Genomic DNA, 22,362 nt, shown 5'->3' on the forward strand with positions numbered 1-22,362 from the left:
GCCAGTTTTTTAACTGCCGCTATAACTGAGTATTCCATTGACAAGTAGTAACTGAAATTCTGTTGCCAAGATTAACTCCTTTTCAAGACTCATAAACAAAATTAACAGCTATGCGGCTTTTGTTCTGGCTGTTATGATGCCTCCTTAATTAAATAAGGTGCTGTCAGTACTCCTTGGTGCCCCTTTAAGATTGTTGTTTGTTCATTTGTGGCTGACTGATTCATTCATTCACAGCCAGTTCATATAGCAAAGGCCCTTGGACTTGGCTTTTAAAAGGAGAGCTGGGGAGCAAGGGACAGAGAGATGGAGAAAAACTAGAAATGAGACAGAGTGAAGACAGGATGGACATAGACGGACTCTTGTTCCCTGGAGAGAAGCCAGCATAGCCCCTTGATCCCATGGTCCCCCAAGGAACAATGTGCTTGAGGGAATCCATGCAATCCCAACAAAAGATGAACCACTTGACTCAGATATAGCAGCAGAGACAATGGTGGGAGGGTAAAGAGTTCCTCCATCAAGCCAGTAGCTACAGGTAGAAAAGCCAGTATGTAGAGTGGAGTGTCCATGGCAGAGAAGTAAAGGGATTCTGGATCGGAACTGCCCACCTGGCTTTCAACTTTGGTGGGCCAAGCTGCTAGCTCTGGGAGAATATTGACGGCAGAGAGAAGACAATGGTGGAAGAGTTCCCAGACAATGCACATTTTCTGAACCAAGGGAGAGATGGAGATCATCAAGCGGGTAGGGGAAAGGATTTGGAAATAGTAAGTCTAGAGCTATATGAACTATGTAGGTCAAGGAGCAAAAGGGGTTGATCATCTAGCAACCTCATTTGCTTTTACCTCAGAGGAGGTGCCACAGCTGTTATGCAGAGGTGTCAAATACACAACCCACCAGCAGCTTGCCTAGTTCAGCTAAATAAGATTAAAATACAATTAAGAAGTATTTAACAAGATAAATACACAACAGAATGTAGATAATGCTAACATTATATACTGTTTAGTGGAGCCATTTCTATTTTAACTTGATACCACTGCTCTAGGAGAGTGTTATAAGTCAAGATAACTGTTTAGGTCTTTTGGGGAGATGGATCACATCTCACTGACTGCGTGATTGCTTTACTCTTTAGCAAGACAGTTTGCTTTCCTTTCTTGGTGTGGGAGTAGAGGGCAGGGGGAAGGAAGGGTTGTTTGATCCTAATATTTTAAGTCTGGAAGACTATGCAAGTCTCCACATTAAATATGGGTCCACCAGAAAAGGAAGGAAAGTTGTTTTGATTGTTTATGGACTCATTTGTGAGTCTTTTCAGTTTTCCTTTTGTTAAATTGGGTTAAATAAAATCTTTGACATAATGTAAAAAATTATGTTAGCCAGAGTGCTTGAGAAATCTTTAGGTTTTCAGGAGACACCTAGACTTAAGTCAAATTCTAACATCCCTTAGAAAACTACCTTGGATGAAGCATAAAACAAACCAAACATAAGATTCCCAGAGTAATCTCTTTGGGGTGGGAGTGGGGACAAGCCGAAGGCAGTATTTATTTATGAACTGTGTAAGTTTGTGTAAACCCCAAACTTCAGTTCAGAGTCATGGACTACAAAATAATAATTCATATTTATATGGGGGCTTTGAGGTTTTAAAAGTGCTTTCCCTACAACAACCCTGTGCACTTGATGACAGGATGATTGTTATTCCCATTTTTATAAACAATGAAATTGTAGCTCAGAGTGAGTAGGTGACTTGCCCTAGGTAACTCAGCCAGTAAGTGTCAGCTAGGGTTCCAATCCAGGTCTCCTGATCTGAAGACCTTAATCTGGACTCTGAATCAAGAGCTCTTCCACAAAACACTGTGCCGCCACGTCTCTTTGGGCCTCAGGTTTCTCATCTTCAGAATGGCAGACAATGGGAGAGGCTTGTTTTAGGATGACCTTTAGGGTCCCTTTAAATTTTAAACTCTAAGTGAGTTGGCCAAAGTCAGATAGGTAGTTATGTAGAACAAACTCCTGTCCCTTCTGCTCTGGCTCTTGGTTCTGGCTGTGCAGCACTCATCACCTTCCTCCCTAAGCTGCCATTCCACTTAGTGAAGGTGGACTCAGTCTAACTTCTCATCTCCTCTGCTCTGGCCCTGCAGGTAGCCATGCAGACCTGGCCTGAGGGGCAGTAGTGGAGCAGGATCACTTTCCAGATTTGGGAGTTGGTGCCACCTGGTGGTCCAAACGCCAAGACTAGCCAGATGGGTTCTAACCCTAGGTTGGTTGACCTTTTACTGCTCACAACCTTGGAAGAAGCCTTCATCTTTCTTGTACATTGGTTTAAGTGCAGTTCTATGTACATAGTAAGCCCTAGTAAATAAGTAATTTATATATAATAGGGCTAACCAAACATGTCCAAATAGAAGACCTTTAGGACCTACTTTAGTGAATAGACAGGAGCAGCTAGGTGGTGCAGGAGATAGAATATTGGGCCTGAAGTCAAGAAGATGTCTTCCTGAGTTCAAATCTAGCCTCAGACTAGTAAGTACTAGCTGTGTGACCCTGAGCAAGTCTCTTAATTCTGTTTGCCTCATAAAATGACCTAGAGAAGGAAATGGCAAACCACTCCAGTATCTTTGCCAAGAAAACCCCAAATGGGGTCATGAAAAATCACGCACCACTGAAAAAAAACTGACTAAATTAGTGAATAGATAAGAATGATTTGTAATTAACACATTTTATCACTGTCTCCAACCTTTAGAAATGCCTTTGTCTCTCTTAAGTGTATTGCAAGGTCCCGGAAGACATTGATTAAGTTTAATTTATGTATAGATTTCTTGATTAAACTTTGCTTGTTTTTTGAGTTGGGGACAATAGTGTACTCCGGACAGTCATCCAGAAATCCTCAGGTTACAGCTGTACATAGGGAACTTAGTGCAAGCAGCAGCAATTACATTGCACCGTTGTCCTTCTGGACTCTGGCCCCAATGTGCTTAGCTTGTTGAAGTTAGATTAAAATAAGCATCAAAGGTAACAAAGGAGGTAGAAGAGGAGAGGTGAGGAGGAAGAAAACCCAACATTTGGGAGCTAATTATGTGTGCATAGATAGCTATAGATGTAACCTGACAAATGTACATCTCTGTCTCTGTCTCTTTCTCCATGTATGTTACGTATGTACCCACATACATACACATATATGCTTTATATGCTATATAAGCTACAGCTATAATATATGCTCAAATAGTTTTAAAACACCAGCTAACTTCTCCTTTCTCTCTCTCATCAGTTTTCTCCCTCTAAAGTCCAGGGATGAAGGCAAAGCTCCACCCAAACTGTAAGTGACTTGGCCAAGGTCAGCTAGGTAGTTAAGTAGACCAAACCCCCACCCCTTTTGTTCTGCCTCTTGGTTCTAGCTGTACAGTATTCATCACCTTCCTTGGAAAGATTGGAAAGGTTCCAATCTGTCTCTCTCCAATTCCCCTCCCTCCCCCCCACCATGCCTCCACCCCTCGCCCTCACCATCCCCCATACCTATACCCGATGGACTGTCATTCGATTTCTGGAAGTAACTTATTTCTAGCCTGTTGTTTTTGAGACCCTGTTCTCTCTGCTCCCTCAACTTCCTTGCTTTAACCACCATATCACTTCCTACCACCTCCCTGATCTGAGTGAGTTGACAGGGCAGTGGGCAGGTAGCAGTTACTTTTGGAAACAGCTTGACAGATGAACAGAAGAAAGGAGAATATAGGCTAGAAGGAGGCCAGAATATCAAGTCATCCTCAAAGCTGAGGGGGGAGCCAGAGTAGGGTAGGAGGGAATCAGGATGGCATAATGAAAAGCAATGGAGTCAGAAAATCTGAGTCCCAGTCCAGCTCCACCATATAATAGCTATGTAGTCGTAGGCAAGTCATTTAACTCCTATGATCAGTCAAGAGACGTGGGTTCTAGTGCCTTCTAAGCCTCCATTTTCTCTTCTGTAAAATGAAGGGTTTGGACAATGTGGACTCTGAGGTTTCTTCTGGCTCCAAAGGTCTGTGTCTTCAAGACCTGGGCTCTGTTTGACAAGATTTCAGCCCAGCTTCAATTTCAGTGAGAGTTAAACAAGGCTTTATCTGGGACCCTGGGTCAAGTTACTTGCCCTTTATGGGGTCTCATATTACTCCTCTATAAAATGAAGGAATATATTCTGTTATGTTTATTGGAAGAACTTAGATAAAATTCCAATTTCCTAAAGAATAAAATTTGACTTTTTATATAAAAAATGGAGTAAGACTTATCCTGTACTTTGAAGGTTTGGGCAGAACTGCCTCCAAGCCCCTCTCAACCTCCTTTCCCAAAGCATCTGTTTGCTGTCAGGGCTATCACTCCTCCTCTCTAGATAGACAGTCTTCTTGGATGCTAAGTGTGAAGAAACAACTGCCCTTAACACCTAGTTATCAAGAATAGTTAGTTAAAATAGTAAGCTACCAGATGGTTCACTTCCTCTCCCTGGATTGGCCTCCCCAGCAGCAGACTCAGGGTGTTATGGAATCTGTCATTCAGTCAATGAGCATTTATTCAGTGCTTACTATGCCCCAGGAACTGTGTGAAGTGAAGGCAAAAACAAAGAAAGGCAAAAACACTGTCCTCAAGGGGCTCACATTTTAATGGAGAAAACAACATGAAAATAATGATATACTTGAATTCACTAAGATCTGGATACAAATCCTGCCTCAGATGCTAGTTTTGTGGCCTTGGCATCACTTAAACTTTCTGGACCTCAATTTCCTCTTCTGTAGGATGGGAAGGTTGGACTCAATGTCCTGTTAATGTCCTTTATAGCACTGAGTATCTTAAGATCCTGTGAGTCAACAGAGCCAGAGATTAATATTGCTTTTTGATGTTTCCTGCTGCTGGAGGTGGATGAAACCTGAAATCTATAAAAATTTTCCCTTCTTATCCAAGGAGTCCAAGCTTGCTTGTATGCTTCTAAGGATGAAGATCACCTAACAGAGACTGGTAAGAATATATTTTCCTGATCTGTTTCAAACATAATTTGAAAAGCTTCAAACTCAAGAAGAAAAAGGAAGGAAAAAACCATGTACAGATATATAGCAAGTTAGATACTACAGAGGGTAGCTATGTTATAGGAAGAATAGCAGCTGAGATACCCAGAGGTTCACAGGTCACAAAATTCAATAAAGGGGCAAGTAATCACACTCATGGCCTCAAATATCTGTACATAAACACACCAAGTTGAGTAAAAATGATACATGAGGCAGGTAGGTGGTGCAGTGGATAGAATACCAAGCCTGGAGTCAAGTGGACCTAAGTTCAAATCCAACCTCAGACACTTACTGGCTGTGTGACCTTAGGCAAGTCATTTACCCCAGTTTATCTGTAAAGTGAACTAGAGAAGGAAATGGCAAACCATTTCTTATCTTTGCCAAGAAAACCCCAAATAAGGTCATGAAGAATTCAACACAGCTGAAATGACTGAACAAGGAAAATGATATGGTGGTGGTATCAAATTGCAAACTATGAAAGTATACTCAGTATGTGAGGAAATATAGGAAGCAGAGTACTCATTGGGGAACATATAGTTGAAGGTCAATGGAGAAAGAAACAGAAGCAATTCTATTATCAGGGTATACTCTAGGCAACCTGGACAGAGAGAAAATAGATGAAGAGTTTAGAAAATGGATCCCAAACCTGGCACAAAAGAATGATAGAGTAGTAATGGGAGACCAGTTTATCTAAGCAGCTGTTGAAGCTCTCTCATCTAAAAGTAATTAATAACTTCTTGACTCATTTTAATGATCTTTGACTATTCCTTTCTAGAGCTTGGGATAGAGAAGAAAAGGAAAGCTGGACATTGTCTAGTGGGCACCCCAGATTTTGGTAGAACAGATTTTTAAAGAGTTCAGAAGATGGATCAGTAGAATCCCATGGCCTATAATTATACAGGGAAAAGCCAACCCAGGAGTGATGTAAAACTAATGAATTAAATTCTGAAGACAGAAAAATAATGGTAATCATGAGGAAAATAGGGGATTGTCTGAAAAGACTGATATGGGTACATAGGGAACTCACCAATCAATTTAGGTTTTAGAAAGACATGCACAGAAGATTAAAGCAAGGTAGATAAAAGAAGACAAAAATAGAAAAGCATGGTATGGTATTATAAGAGTAAGAATGCTAAAGAAGTTCACAATGAGCTATGACTCATAGGAAAAGCTAATGACAAAACAGTCTTTCATACATGTATGTATATATATGTGTGTGTATATATGTACATATATGTGTGTATAAATATACATAACATATACATATATACAAACACACACACACACGCACACACACACATATATTAATGGATATCAGAAAAGGGACAGAACCATTGCTTGAGGTGAATGAGATGAAGAAGGAAGAACTGTTTCATTCTTAATGTTTCTTTTATTGTTGTTGTCGTTGTTGTTTGGTTGGGCTGTTTTTTTGCTTGTTTTTTTTTCATGCCAAGGAGAAAAATCTTTGCATTGCAAAGCACAGAAGAAAAACAGCTAATAGGTAGTTGATTGCCCAAATAAGGAAGGTGATATTAGGAGAGTATTGAGATGCTTTTGGAAGCACCTAGGTGATGTAGCGGATAGAGTGCCAGGGTCTGGACTCAGGAAGACTCCTCTTCCAGAGTTCAGATCTTGCCTCAGACACTTACTAGCTGTGTGACCCTGTTCAAGTCACTTAACTTTGTTTGCCTCAGTTCCTTATCTGTAAAACAAACTGGAGAAGGAAATGGTAAACCATTCTAGTATCTTTGCCAAGAAAAACCCATATGGGGTCATGAAGGATTAGACATGACTGAAATCACTAAGTAACAATGAGATGCCTTTGATGAATTCAAGTAACTAGGCCCAGATGAAAAGCATTCTCAGGCAGTGAAAGAAACAGCAGATGTAATTGCTGTGATACTTAGTGGCATTCGAAAGGCTATGTTGAATAGCAAAGATACCATAGGACTGGAGAAAGGCAAATGTCCCCATTTTCAAAAAAGGGAAAGAGAATGGAATCTACAAACTACAGGCCAATTAGCCTGATATTTCTGGCAAAATTCTATAATGCGTATTTAATAAATGACTAATGAACATATGGAAAAGGAAGCAGTGGTCAAAGGGAGCCAATGTAGCTTCATTAAAAATAAGTTGTTTATGAGAACTAACCTTTTTTTCCCTTTTTTGACAAAGTTACTAAAACTAGTAGATCAGAGGAAGACACAGCTGCAGATATTGCTTATAGATGTAGAGAATATTTACTTAGATTGTAGCAAAGGAGTAGATCATGCCGTTCTTGTAGAAAAGATGGAGAGGGGAGAAAAAAGCATTTATTAAGAACCAACTATATGTTACTATGCTAAACACTTTACAAAATTATCTTATTTGATCTTCATAAATATCTTGGGACATAGGTACTCTTATTATCCCCATTTTATAGTTGAGAAAACTGAGGCTGACAGGTTAAGTGGCTTTCCTAGGGTCACAGTTGGTAAATATCTGAGGCTGGATTTGATCTGAGGTCTTACTGACTCCAGACAAAATGCTCTGCCACTTAGGTATTGGCTAGATGAGAATACAATTAGCTAGATTTGGAACTGGTTAAATAGATGGCCTAAAAAAAAAGTCATTAATAGCTCTACATCAACTTGGAAGTATCCAGGGAGTGCCTCAGGTTCTGTGCTTGGTTCTGTGCCGTGTAACATGTTTGTCAATGATGTAAACAAAAACATAGGTTAATCAACTGATCAACAAGTATTTATTATCTATCACGTGCCCAGCACCACAGTAGGCTCAGGGGGGTGAAACAATCACTAATCACTACAAATTTACATTTTAATAGAATGTTATTATGACTGGTGAAATAATGAAATGGATAATTTCAAGGGAAAATGGGAAGACCTCTATGAACTGATGCAGAGTGAAATGAGCAAAACTAGAACAATTTGTACAATGACAATGATGTACAGAACAGCACTTTGAAAGACTTTAGAACTCTAATTGATGCAGTGACATACCAAGATTCCAGAGAACCAGAGATGAAACATACTACCCACTCCTTTCCAGAGAGGTAATGGACTTAAAATGCAGAATGAGCCGTATGTTTTGGAACATGTTGACGTGGGAATTTGTTTTGTTTAAGTATGCATATATGATATGCAAGTTTTCTTTTTCTCTTTTAATTGTTCAATGGTGGAGGAGGGGGAGAGTGGGAAGGAGAGAAAATAAAACCTGGTTTTAAAAAATCAGTGAGCTTACATTCTAATGGGCGAAACAACAGCATGTACATACATACATTGATGGTATACTTATCAAGTTTATGGATTAGATAAACCTGTGACAGATAGTCAGCAACTGGATGACAGAGTCAAGATTGAAAAATATGTTGATGGGCTAAAATATTGGGCTGAATCCAATAAGATGAATTTCAAAAGGACTAAATATAAAGTCTTAGACTTGGTTTACAAAAATGAACTTCACAAGTCCATGATGTGTGAGGCGTGGTTAGGCATCTGTTTGACAACTCATATGTCACCTTCTATATCTGGTCTTTCTTTACCCCCTCCAATGTCTAATGATCTCTACAAATCACTTTTTATCTATTTTTATATACCTATATCCTATACATATAGACCCTTTTCTCTCCTTCCCCCTCCCCCAAATTGCCTCTCCCAATTGAACATTCTCAATGCTCCTTTCTGGAAAGAAATAATCAGAAGTCCTTTGAACAGTGAGTTTTGTGGTTTCAGCCCAGATCTCAAAGGTCTTGTCAACCTCTGTTAGTCCTATGATAGAACAGACCAGAGGTGAGCTGCACTATACTTCAAGACGTCTGAAGCAATGCTGAACATTTCCACTTTCGGAAGAAGATATGGATACCTTCTTGAGAACAGCATACAAAGGAGGCAGTCTCTATAAGTTGAGGGAAAGGAAAGTGAGCTGTCATTCAACTTAGGAGATTTTTCATTAATCACAAGATCTTATCCCATGGAAGCATGGTATTTGTCTGTGGGTGTGTGTATGTGTATGTGTGTGTGTGTGTGGTGATGTAGTGAAGCACCATGTTTTCTTGGGTCTGCTCTGGCTGCCATTCTCATCATAATTTTGTCAAATTAACAATTAAAAACTCTAAGAGCCCTTTCAATTTTCATGCAAAATTGTTTTCTGCCTTGTGGCAAGGAGCCAGACTTGGCCCTTTTCACATCTGTGTAATCTTCCCTAAACTCCTCCTCCACAGAATAGGGAAAGAGGAGGTTTCCTGTGGTCTTTCTCCTTCTATCCTTGACAGTATATAACATTCTGGAAGAATGAACTAGGATGGGGAAAGGCCAAGCATAAAAATGCCTTAATAAATGTTTGAACTGAATTGCACTGACTTGGGTTTGTGATTGGGTAGCAGGAAGAAAGAGGAAATGGTGAATCACTCCTCCCATTATCTAGCAGGAACACTTTCTCTGCTACATCTGTCTATGATATGGCTTATGATGCAGGATAGAGGGACGGATCTCAGGAATTCTGGAGGCCCTTTCACCCCAGAGTCCCAAGGCACTCAGTGATTACTTCCATCCTAGTCCTGCTGGATTGAGAATAGCCAGGAGACAGATACTCATTCTTGTTTCAGACAGGTTAGAATATTGAGTGGAATTAGAATTTGGAATGATTTTAGGAAGTAGGAAAAAGAGAATGATTGGACCCCATCTTTATCAGAAGAGGAGAAAAGCTCATTCATTCATTCATTTATAGGATTGTAAGATCAAAAGAAAAGAACTTTTGGAGATCATCTAGTCCAACCCCATCATATCACAGATGAAGAAACCAAGGACCAGAGAGGTTAATAGCTTGGTCAAAGGTCAAAACTAACATTGAAAACCCATTTCTTCTAATTCTGTACCCAATGGTCACCCTACTATATTAAATTCATTAGGAAGTTTATAGAGCTCCCCCATGCTCCACCCCTGGCTGAGCCCAGACCTCATTCAGGAGATGTTAGACTCACTTCTCTGTATTAGCTTATCAGCTTATAACTCCCTGTGGGGTCAGGGGCAGGTCTGGTCAGGGTCTGTAGCTGAGGGGGGTCTGTGAACTGGTTCAGAGAAGGGAGGACATCATAGTCTGTAGCAGGAGCAGTTCTAGTAGTGAGGGACCAGAAGTAAGCAGTAGGTCATTTAAGACAAAAGAGTTAGCTCTGTTGAGGTGATAACTAGGCAGAGGACAGGGAAAGGATGTGTTCAAGATCTGGACATGCAAGATGGCAATATGGCAGGGTCAGAACCCAAAGAATAAAACAAGAAAATGCATATGAAGGATGAACCTATGAAATTGGGTGTATGAAGAGGTTTGAATTCCTCCAAAAGATGACTCCTTCAGCACAGTGATGTTGCTGGCATTCTTGTGAACTGGGCTTTTTTTTTTTATATGAGGCAATTGGGGGTTAATTGACTTGCCCAGAGTTATACAACTAGTGGGTGTTATGTGTCTGAGGCTGGATTAGAACTCAGGTCCTCCTGAATCCAGGGCCAGTGATCTATCCACTGTGCAATTCTAGCTGCCCCTGAACTGAGGTCTTAAACCTATTTTGTGTCATTGACTCTTTGCTAAGCTCGTGAAGTCTATAGACCCCCTTCTTAGAATCATATTTTTATTTATTTTTATTTTTTTTTTTACATACCCATTAAACATATTTTCACATTAGTGAAGTTGTAAGTAAAAATTAAAACCAATAGGAGGAACCATCAGAAAGATGAAACAAAACTCAACAGAAGGTAAAAGTAAGTGACAGCGATTCGACTTCCATCGTTCTTTCTTTGGATGTGGACAGCATTTTCCATCCCAAGGCCTCTGGAGATGTCTTAGATCCTCATAATGCTGAGAAGGGTTCAGTTTAACATTCTTAGTCATTGAATAACGTGGCTGATATTGTGTACAAAGTCTTCTTGGTTCTGCTCACTTCACTTAGCATCAGACCATATAAGTCTTCCCAGGTTTTTCTGAAGTCAGCCTGTTCATCATTTCTTATAGCACAATAGTATTCCATTACATTCATATACCATAAGTTGCTCAGCCATTCCCCAATTGATGGACATCCTCTCAATTTCCAATTCTTTGCCACCACAAAAAGAGCTGCTATATATATTTTTGTACATGTGGGTTCTTTTCCCATTTGTTTGATCTCTTTGGGAGAATCATATTTTTACATACATAAAATTAAATATATAGGATTACAAAGGAAACAAATTATATTGACATGGAATTCTCAAAATAATAATAATAGTAATAGCAAGTTCATGGCTCCGAGGTTAAGAACCCCTGATTTAAGCCCTAGTTAGTTTGAGACTAACCCTGCTCCCCTCTGGATCTTCTGAATGAGCTTCAACTGAAAGCAGCTCCACATTATTGCAGGTATAAGAATCTATCTGTTTATGCAGCAATATTAATGAAGCCACTTCAACTGAATCATACTTAGGCCAACTAAGTCCCATAGTGACAAAGGTGGAACTCCAATTTGTTCCCCCGCCCCACCCATTTTGTCTAAGCATGAGGGAAAATATGAGAAGATAAATTAATGAATGTCCATAACTTCATCTATGGAAATTTCTAAGATGCCAAACCACTGTGTCTGAGAAGGGACAGGCATGACTACTTCTCCTTCTCTTCTGTAAGCCTGAAAACATGGAAGCATGTCAATATAACCTTTTGTGGTCACTGAGTCAGTGCCCATTTATCTTCAGAGGTAGTCAGCCCTTATCAGTAAGCACTGACGAGCTTCAACAAGACTCATTTCTTCCTGTCTGCCTCTCTGATGTTATTTGCTGTCTGTGAAGAGAACAAGAGAATGATCCAGAGAATGGCTTCACAGTGAAGCTTACCTAACCTTCATGGGGTTCTTAGGGAACTTAATCTTGGAGTAAAACCTTGTCCATATTTGAGAAGCTTTTCTTGAAAGAGATCTGTGACCTTCAAGTGCTGTCACCCTGCCCTTTGTCCATCTAAGGAAGAAACAAGCCACCCTGCTCAAGGTAGGGAAACCACTGTAGCCACTGCCTGACTTGGCCAGGTTTGCTTCCCATCAAATGGGAGAAAAATTGGCTCCACTGTCAACTTCCTGGTAAAGGAACTGGCAGTCTCCTGTGAGGACTGTTTCAACCAGCTTCCTACCCAGATCTGTGGGCGGGAGCCCCTAGAAACCCTTCTTGTCTATGGCTGAGGGACCTCCCTGTGGGGTTGGTCCTCAGTTAATCATCTTCCCTGCTCCTTCTGTCCTGTGCCACCTGCCTAGCAGTTAAGCCAGGCATCTGCCTGCTGTCTGGGAACCCCTCTCTCATTGGCACCAATAGACCCTGGGTGGTTCGTGCCAACTGTCACATGGTAAAATTTCCTTTTTTTGGCTTTTATTCTGGTTTTTTTTTTTATGAGCTCATAGAGGGGAAGGCTTTTTTCCCTCTTTTTCTTTTCCTTTAAAGTCTCTTCCAGAGAAAGGAACTGAAGGCAACTGCAGAGTGACAAGGTAAATGTTACTTGTCACATTAATTAGGCAGCTAGTGACTTCAAGCTTCTTAGAACCCCTGGGAGGAAGTGAAAAGAAGAGAGACAGAGGGATATAACATGACTAAAATGCTCAGGAAAGGAAGGCAAAAGGAAAGGAGGCAGGGTTCTCCACCTATTATCACTGAGAAATACAATCTGAGGGTCTCCTTGAAGAGAAGAAAGCTCTCTCAAGCTATTCCCCACTGATAAGTCCTCAAGAGTTCCCTACAGCTATGTAAAGGTATTTATGAAATCATAGAATCACAGAACTTTGGAGTTAGAAGGGACTTAGTAGCCATCTAATAGGAGCCACACTTAAAAGGAAACCCTACTATAACAACCAATTTGTCAAATACTAGTCTCTGCTTTGCGAATTACCCCCATTGCTTTTTGTCCTCCCCCCTGGGGCCAAATAGAACAAATCTAATCTCTCTTGTATGACATCTATCATGTCCCCAATAGGTCTCCTCAGACTAAGTAAGCATCCTCAGTTTTTTTTCAATTAATCTTTATATGACATAGACTTTAGGTCCTTCCACCATCTTGGTCATTCTTCTCTCCACACCATCAGGCTTATTGATGATACACAGCAGCTAGGCAGAACAGCAGATACAGCACTGGGGCTGGAGTCAGGAAGACCTGAGTTGAAATCTCACCCTGAATTCTTACTAGCTGTGTTATCCTGGGAAAGTCACTTAGCCTCTGTCTGCCTCAGTTTCCTAATGTGTAAAATGGTGATGATAAGAACACCTACTTCCCAGAATTATTGTGAAGATTAAACGATCTATTTGTAAAGTACTTCATAAAATGTTGAAGTACTATATAAGTGAGAACTACTGTCATCATTATAAATATTATGATCATTATCATTCCTAAAATGTGGTACCTAGTAGTGAACAAATATACTGCAGACATGGTCTAACCAGGACAGAGGAGGGACTTATAATCTCTTTATTTCTGGAAAAGAAGGCTTTCTATAACAACCCATGATGGCATTAATGTTTTTGACTGCGCTATCACTCCACTGTCTCATGGTGAGCTTTCATCCTATGGAAATTCCCCAGATATTTTCAGACAAACAGCTATCTAGCCATGCCTCGTCTCAAGTCTTATAATTGTGAAATTGATTTTCTGAACCCAAGTGTAAGACTTTACATTTTTTCTCTACTGAATTCATCTTATTAGATTCAGATCAATGCTATAGTCCAGGGATCAGCAATGATAGGTCCAAGGGCCCAGCTTCCAGAACAGCAGGCTAAGATTATGAGTTTTTTCTTTTTACATTTTTAAGCAAAATAATATTCTATTGAAAAATATAAAAAAATTCACGTGGCAGCTAGTTTGCTGACTCCTGCTGTATCTGGTAAAGAGATTTTTGGATCCTGATTCTGTCATCTTGTAAGTTAGCTATTCCTCCTAGCTTTGTATTATCTGCAAACTTAGTAAGAATGCCTTATATAAAATGATATATTGTAAAGTACTTTGTAAATGTTAACGTACTATATAATTCATACCTTCTACGGTTCAGTTCTGCTACTCTTTCTACTATCATTGTGTTCAGGGGTGTGCAGGTAAATGTTTAACAACTGACTCTCAAGGGAAAAAATATACCTACAACACACTTTTCAGTTTAATCTGCATTATTAACATTTTTTCCATCATTTCCTTAGGTCTAGATGATAAACCAAATAAGCCCTAATTTGTAGCATTTGCTGATTTCCAATATACAAATGTTCACACACAAAATTTAACCATCAGCTCTACAGGCTGGCTTCAGGACACGCCTGATTGTGTGCTCTTCTAGATCTACTGAATTATATCTAGGGTTCAGTAGGTAATATCCCAAATTTATAGCTTAGTAGATCTTCTTGGAGATTCCCTGGCCCACAAGTTTAGTGAGCTTGTTCAAAAGGGCACTAAGATTAGTCTGGTGTGCCATTCTTGAGGAAACCATGCTGGTCCTTTGTCATCACTGTTTCCTTTTCTAGTTGTTTACGTGCCATCTTTTTTTAAGGGATCATTTCTAGAATTTCCCCAGGAATCAAAGTCAAACTCACTAGAACTTGAACTGTCCTGTATCATAGAATTAGAATGATTTTTAAGACCTCAGAAGCTCTTGTTTTGTAATCAAGAATCAGTTACTGATTTGTTATCAGTTCGAGAATTGTCCATTTTGGAAAGTAAATGTGGAATTATGCAAAAAAAGGCATTGACCTATTTATAAATTTGATCCATCAATCCCATGACTATTCAAACAGCCCTAGGAGGTCAAAGATACAAAGAAATGTTCATGGTGATGTCAAAATATTCATGGTAGCACTTTTTGTGTGTGTTAGCAAAAATGGCAAAGGAGGCCATCACCTGAAGAACAGCTGAACAAATTTGGTGCTATTCGCGTAATTAAAGTTTATTGCATCACAAGAAACAACAGATATGAGGAATTCAAATGAGCATGGGAAGACTTATATGGGGTCATGTAGAATGAAGCAAGCAAATCCCACAGAGTATCCACCTAGACCACAACAATGCAAATGAAAGCAATGCTAAAGAGCAGACAACCTTATTAGTTTCAAGAATAAGAATTCAAGATTCAAGAAATCCCCTCCCCCCTCTTCCAGGCTAATTTCATTAATAAATTATAGCATCTGTTAGCCTGTATACAATGTGGGTCAGTCTGTTCCTTTTTCATGCCTTTCCTACCGCTTATTGCTATATAAAAAAAAGAATGAACCTATAATAGCTGTCATCTTCCCCCCTTGGATACTGACCCTTCCTTTCTTGCTAGGCTCAAAGTCAAATGGCTACTCACACGCCTGACCCCACAGCTGATCAGGACAAAAGCTCTGACCTGTTCTGTTTCCACCTGGGGCCAGTTTGCCCCATGTCAAGCAGTCTGGTGGCCTTCTCCCCACCCCCCTCCCACCATATTAGCGCTGGATTTAGCTCAAATATCCAATTGGCTTTTGTCCTCAGAACTCCCAGACTCAAGCAATCCACCATAATTTTAGCCTACCTAGGAGCAGGAAGTATAGGTGTATACCATGATAAGGTCAGTCTAAATAGCTGGCATTTCTAAACACTGTTAAGGTTCACACAGTGTTTTCCTCATAATGACCGGTGAGATTTGCAGTACAAGTATTCTTATCCCCATTTTCCAGATGATGAAATGGGTCCAGAAAGTTAAAATTATTTGTCCACAGGCTTACCCAAGTCTCTGGTCTCTAAAGTCCATTAGGAACTGCCTGTCATTAAGCACCTATGTGCAGGCAACATCCCATGTGTTAACTACACAGACTATGTCTCTTGAGGGTAGGGACAGAGACAGGCAACACAGACAGAGGCATTCAGGTAAAAAACACACATCAAGACAAAATTATATTTTTAAAGTCTATAGTAATGGACCAATTTGTCATTAGTTAGTAAATTTGAATAGGAACCTTTTATAACATGTTTCATTAATGCAGATGCAGTTACAGCTAGGGTCAGTCACAGCATCCCTATCATCACAGCAGAGCTACATATTCAAAAGTCAAGGTTAAATACATAGAGCACTTGAGTTATGTATCAGTCAGTCAATCAACAAACATTTATTAAGCCCTGTACCATGCTTCAGACAAAGTGCTAAGTAAACCCTGAAGATACAAAGAAAATAAACAATCAATCAACCAGTCCCTGATCTCAAGAAGTGTACATCCAGTGGGGGAAGAGAGCACATATTATCTTGGTGAATATCAATTGATCAAAGAGAAAATGTCTCAGAATTTCTCTCTATGTCTCTGTACCTCTCTCTCTGTGTCTTTTCGTCTCTGTACCTCTCTTTCTTACCCCCAAAACACAAATTCTCTGAATGCTAAAAGAAATTTCTTAATACCTAACATTTGTTTAACACACAATTTTTTTTTCCTAAGTGTTTTCACAGGGGGTGGTCACAGCTGTACTAAGGGTTGGGGGAGATGAAGCACCACATCTGTAAGGGCAAGAACATTTAACTAGTTATCTTTTTTTTTTTCTGTTGGGGCAATCAGGATTAATTGACTTGCCCAGGGTCACACAGCTACTAAGTGTCAAGAGTCTGAGGCCAGATTTGAACTCAGGTCCTCCTAACTCCAAGACTGGAGCTCTATCCACTGCACCACTTTGCTGCCTCTGACTGATTATCTTAAGATTGGTCCTAGACTCTGCTACTAACTTCCTAGGAGCTTAGGCAAGTCGTTTTCACCTCTGTTCCTGGCTGAAAAAAAAAAGGATGAAAGTTGGACTCAAGAACTTTAAGGAGGCTTCTAGTAATATCATTCTCTGAATCTACAGATTTTCTTTCTTTCCATTTTCCCTTCCTTTCTTCCTTCCTTCTTCCCTTCCTTCCTTCTTTCCTTCCCTTCTTCCCTTCCTTCCTTTCTTTTTTCATTCCCTCCTTCCTTCCTTCCTTCCTCCCTTTTTTCTTCCTTCCTCCCTCCCTCCCTCTTTTTTTTCTCTCTCTCTTTTAGTAAGACTTATTTACGCTGAGGGGAAACATGCTGAGACATGTAAAGCTGACACCATATGGGCACTCCCCATATTCCCACTTAGGAGTTTCAAAGGCATAGGACCAGAGAAAAAAATACTTCATGAATCTGTGTTTCATCTTTGCATAGGAGCTGTGCTCACCTCCTTATCTTTCTAATTTTCATATATGTGTTGCCAAAGCAAGCATGAATTAATAGATTTTCACAGCACTCCTGGAAGGAAGGTAGGGAAAGTCTCATCTCCATTTAATAGATGGGGAAACCGAGGCACAGAGAAATTAAATGACTTGCTTGAAGGAAATTCGCAAATTTAAGACTAAAACCTTTCCCACTGTGGAGCGGCATAGTATGTAATTTGGGTCTGAAGCTGATGGGTCTGAAGGACTGGATCTAGGCTTCTGGCCTGGGCTACAGCACAAAACCTTCTAAGTCAGGAAAATTCCATGTAAAACTTGTAAGATAGGAATATTATCAGGAAGGTTTGAGTAGCCTGGTAACCTAATAATGTTGACCTGCCTCAAGAGAGAGCCTAGTCTCATGAGAACAGAGGATTCTTTCCATACCCCTACCCATTGGGTCTTCACTGGATGTTTTTGACCTGTGTATTTTTACACTATGGTTGTCCGAGTTTTTTTTTCCCCCCAAGCAGAGATAGCTGCAAGCAGGGCAGAAGAGAAGTAGAAAATGATCACAGATGGGACTCTTCCAAGGCCTCTTTAAGGAGAGAGTTCACCTTACAGGCCAGGTGGAATGTGGAGGGGCTCCCTTTAAAGGTACTCCTGTGCTCTTGTTTTCTTCACCTGCTTGGTAGGATTGGAGGAATTGGATCTGTGAGGAGGGATGCTATCTCCCCAGAACTGGCAAACACTCCATAGTTCAAATGCCCTTGCCTCCTTAGCTCCCCAACATGTGGGGCTTGTATTTCCAATGTCTTCCCATCAGCCTGGAGCTGTGGGTGGAGAAGGAGATGGGAATGTCAGGTCCATTAGGTCCTGAGCCAACATATGATAGGCTCCGCTTTCTTCTCCTAACCTCTTCTCTGGAGGTCAAATGAACCTTATCAGTGACTCAGAAAACCTCTAATCAAGGTTACTCCACTCTGCCAGATGATACCAGGTCAACTCCCAGCACCAGATACCTCCCCCCACTGTCTGAAATAAAAAATTATCTCTGCTCTCATGCAAGGCCAGATGGCTGGACTAGGTGGCCATGAACCAAAGGGTAGAGATTTCCATACAGAAATGGAATAGCTTGGGAAAGTTTTCCAGATCTCTGCTTTCTTCAGAGAAAAGACCCTGATCCATTCATTCCTTCCAGTTTATCCTCTCATCTCTCCCCCAACCCAAAATTAGATACCTCCACCTGGTGCAATTTCTATTTTCCTGAAGTCTTGACAGAAATGTGGAAGATGGGAGTTACTGAAGAAATTTTCTCCTTGCTCTCTTTCTCTCTGCTGCCTGAATCTTATAGTCCTAGGAAGACTTCTGCTTCTGACCACTGGGCCAGGGTGGGGCTGCTTGGAATAGAAAGCGGAGAGAGGCCACAGGGATTTAATCTCATAAAAAAAACTCCCAAAAGCAAACAAACAAAAAACAACTAACCATTCCTCAAATATATACTGCATAGAGTGCTGAGCTAGTCAATGGGGATAAAACAAGAGAATGAGATCTCTGCCTTCATAGAGCTTGTAATACCACTGGGGAGATAGGATGTATTGCCCCAGATTCTTAATCTCATCATAAGTACTGACTAATGGGTACAGACAGTAAGTGCTAAGGGAATCCAAAGGAGGAAAAGATCTTGAAGAGACAGGACCCGCGAGGGGAATCTTCCCTCTCTCTAAGAATCAATACCTTTTCCTTGCTCTTAACTGAAGGAGAAAATACTGACCTGGGTTGGGAAATCCGAGTGTGAATCCTGGTTCAGGCTCTTCCTGGCTGTGTGACCCCAGAAAGCTCTTTAACCTTTGAGCCGAAAGTCCTTCATCTGCTGGATGAGGAAACTGAGATCCAGTAAGTGAGTTACTTAAAGGTCCTAGGAGAATACTACTCCACCTATCTCACAGGGCTTTTATGGGTATCAGGGCTTTATAAACCTTAAAACACGGCAAGAATGTGACCTGGGATTACTGAGGAGATTTCCTTTGGTAGATTCCATTCACTTTTCCTCCTAAACTGAGATCTCAGTCTATATAAAAGATTCCACATCTTTCATCCTGGGCTGGTGAAAGGCACATACATCTCTTTCCCTTACTCCTGGGCCCATTTTCTTCCGGATTTTCTTTTTCTCCTTCTCCCTCCCTTTGTGTATGTGCCCGGACTGCCTCTCTCTCTCTCTCTCTCTCTCTCTCTCTCTCTCTCTCTCTCTCTCTCTCTCTCTCTCTCTTTCTCATTCTCTTTTTCAGCAGGAATATAATGTTCGGCTGCCTTACACCCACTCTCCTAACTCTGCCAGCGAATAATGACTAAGGTGGTGGGTGGAAATACAGCAAGTTGAGACCAATTTAGCAGTCCAGGGTGCCAAGGGGAGGGTGATTTAGCAGCAAATGGGTTTGCAACAGCAGGGAGAATTGAAATGCTCCCAAAGCTAACAGGCTGACAATAGCCGAGGGCACAGGTCTAACCAAGTACCCCTCTGGGCAGAGGGTATGAATTACAGATTACCTGAGAATCTATGTGACTGGAACAGTGTGTGCATTTAGGCATGAAGCTGTTCATATGTGTTTGTGTGCTTATAATTGGGTCTCTGCAGCCAGAGTGTGCATGTTCAGGACTGGTCCCGGGCAAGACTGTGACTTTACAGGTTATAAAGCTCGGAGGAACCCAAGAGAGCACCTAGTTTAAACTGCTCTATAGGAAACAGATCTGGAGTTGGAATGGTCTTTGGAGGCTAGCTCGTTCAATTCCCCCATTGGATATAGAAGGAAACTGAGGCCCAAGGGGGTCAAATCACTCAGCCTAGGGCACATAGATAGGAAACAGCAGAGATGAGACTAGAACCCAAGTCCTGCGACTCCAAAGTTAATGGTCTTTATGAGGAAACAGGATTAAGAAAAGGGAAATGCCTTGCCCAAGGCCACGAAGCCATAGCAAGTGGCTGAGCTGAGATCTTCCAACTTAAAACCCAGGCTTCTTGTCCCTATTTCAGACCGGTCTTTGAGGATCACCATTTCCACTTTTTTCCACTCTCCCTAAACTCCCTAAAACTGCTAACCAAGGAAGGCTCCAAAGCCCTGTAGCCCTTCCTGTGGTGAAAGTAGGCAAAGTGATAAACTAATTCACATCAAGGTGTAAGTGATTTTGTTACCCTTCCCAGGGGTATTTACATTTCAAAAGAAGAACAAAAGGGAGATGGTGGGGGAAAGCAAAGATGGAATTTCAGGTATAGCGGTACCTGCATGTGGGAGGTATTTAGGGGTGAGGGTAGGCCTGGTGAGGCTGGCCTGTGTGGATATATGCATATTCCTGGTAGTTGTAATGCCGTGGCTCTTTGCTTTTATGATTTGTAACCTATGACCCTGAGGAAGGCCATGATCATTTAACTGTGATTGTCTCTGTCACTGCAAAGATGTGTGAGTATGTGAGAAAATGTCTATGAGGTTATGTGTGTGTCTCTGTGTCTTGGCTCCCAGTGGACTTCCTTAAAACATTTCTACCACATTGGAGCTACTCCATTGGTGATCTGGGCAGAAAGGCTCTTTGGTGCTTCTGTTCCAGGTATTAGATTCCACATCACATCTGTTCACAACCCAATTTACTCTTTTTAAGAAAAAATCACCTCTTTGGCCTAATTGGAATAATTAGCTGGGGTGGCTATTAGCTCTCCTCTCTCTGTTTTTATCTCTTCTGCTCCTTCACACCTTTCCTCCTTCTTCACACACTCCCCTCTCTTTCTCTTTTCCCATCCCTTCCCTCCCTTTCTCTGGGTACCCTTTCCCTATGTGAGGAGTGGAATCTATCCATACTCTGACATCTCTTTAAATGTGGTCTTAAACACTATTTAGCTCATGAAGGAAAAAAAAATTGGCCAAATGAGTTTAGGAATTTATTGGATACTAGAATTAGGTACTTTCCGGGTACCAGAAATTAGGAATTTATTTTGGTACCAGAAAGGTAGAAAAAACTGAGAATGAAGTAGACTTTGATTTTTTTTTAAACTTCAATTAGAAATCTATTGTTTCAATATTATGGATATGGACTATGCTAAAAAAAAAAAGTTTGGCATTGAACTAGTCGCAGAGAAAGTGCTAAAGAAATCCAGAGACCAAATGAGATTTCAAAGAGGAAATGCATAACCTACTTAAGAGACAGCCCATCCCTAAACACTACAGGAGCTATCCCCTACCACCACTTAGTATGCTAATTACAAATCTTGCTCATCTATTTACTTGGATAAGTTTGGCTAACCTTTTTTCTTTATTCAAATTATTATCTGATGATCGACTAACTACCAGCAAAGGAGGCAAGATACATTCCTTTTCCTCTAGGAGTTTGTGTGAAAGTACACTGATCTTTTAAAATAGTCCAACTTTTTCTCTGATGTCATAATATTGGTCAACAAGCATTTATTAAGCTCTAACTGTCTGGCAAGCTACTAGGCCCTGGGGATACAAAAAGAAATATTTAAAAAAATCAAAAATACTGTCCCTGCCCTTAAAAAGTTCACATTCTAGTGGAGGAGTCAACATGAAAATAAATATCTACGTACAGGATATATTCAGAGTATCACAATATATGGGCTTAATGGGGAGAAGAGAAATGAGGCAGAAGAAGTTAGGAGAGGCATCCTGTAGAAGGTGGGCTTTGAGCTGAGAGGCTCAAAGGAAGCCATGAAAGTCATGAAGTGAAGGTGAAGGAGGGGAGCAGCATAGGCCAGGGGGACAGCCAGTGAAAAGGCAAGAAGTCCAGAAAAACTGCAAGAAGTCCAGAAAAGTAGCAGGGAATCCAGAAAGCCAATGAGTCCAGTGTAGTTGCATCATAGAATGTGGAGGGGAGTAAAGTGTATGAAGCCTGGAAATGTAGGAAGGAGCCAGTCAGTTACGAAGACCTTTAAATGCCGGAGGCCTTTCTATTTGATACTTAGATTATATGGAGCTACAGGATTTTATTGGATGTGTCACTTCGGCAGCTGAATGGAGGAGGGATTGGACTGGGGCTCTCTCCCCACTCCAATGTGAGTTAGACGAAGCTATTGCAATACCCCATGCAAGAGGGGAAAAGGGCCTGAACTCCAGTAGAGAGGTGACATATAGCAGAGATTTTGTGAAGGAAGAAACGATAAGATTTGGTTATGTTGGGTGAATATGAATGAATCTGGGTGACTGGGAGGATGATGGTGTCCTT

The 22,362-nt window shown here is 40.8% G+C and overlaps 1 protein-coding gene and 1 long non-coding RNA gene across 4 annotated transcripts in view; one reads left to right on the forward strand and one right to left on the reverse strand.

Annotated features, from left to right (window-relative positions):
• LZTS1 (leucine zipper tumor suppressor 1) overlaps positions 1-22,362 on the reverse strand; it is a 69,208-nt gene that overhangs the window by 41,946 nt on the left and 4,900 nt on the right. Inside the window, exon 2 of one of the 3 annotated variants that reach the window (XM_020969625.2) lies at positions 18,911-19,006. The exons of the other annotated variants lie outside the window; for them this stretch is intronic. The gene's annotated coding sequence lies outside the window, so the exon portion shown is untranslated. The remainder of the gene's footprint in view (positions 1-18,910; positions 19,007-22,362) is intronic. 3 annotated transcript variants of the gene reach the window in all.
• On the forward strand, positions 39-5,042 carry LOC110196411 (uncharacterized). The gene is made up of 4 exons (XR_002321195.2): positions 39-157; positions 2,127-2,245; positions 3,254-3,301; positions 4,912-5,042. It is a non-coding gene; the product is annotated as an uncharacterized LOC110196411 (long non-coding RNA).

The sequence above is a fragment of the Phascolarctos cinereus genome, unplaced genomic scaffold (assembly GCF_003287225.1).
Source record: "Phascolarctos cinereus isolate Bilbo 61053 unplaced genomic scaffold, phaCin_HiC Scaffold_2;HRSCAF=192, whole genome shotgun sequence".
Classification (NCBI taxonomy): domain Eukaryota; kingdom Metazoa; phylum Chordata; class Mammalia; order Diprotodontia; family Phascolarctidae; genus Phascolarctos; species Phascolarctos cinereus.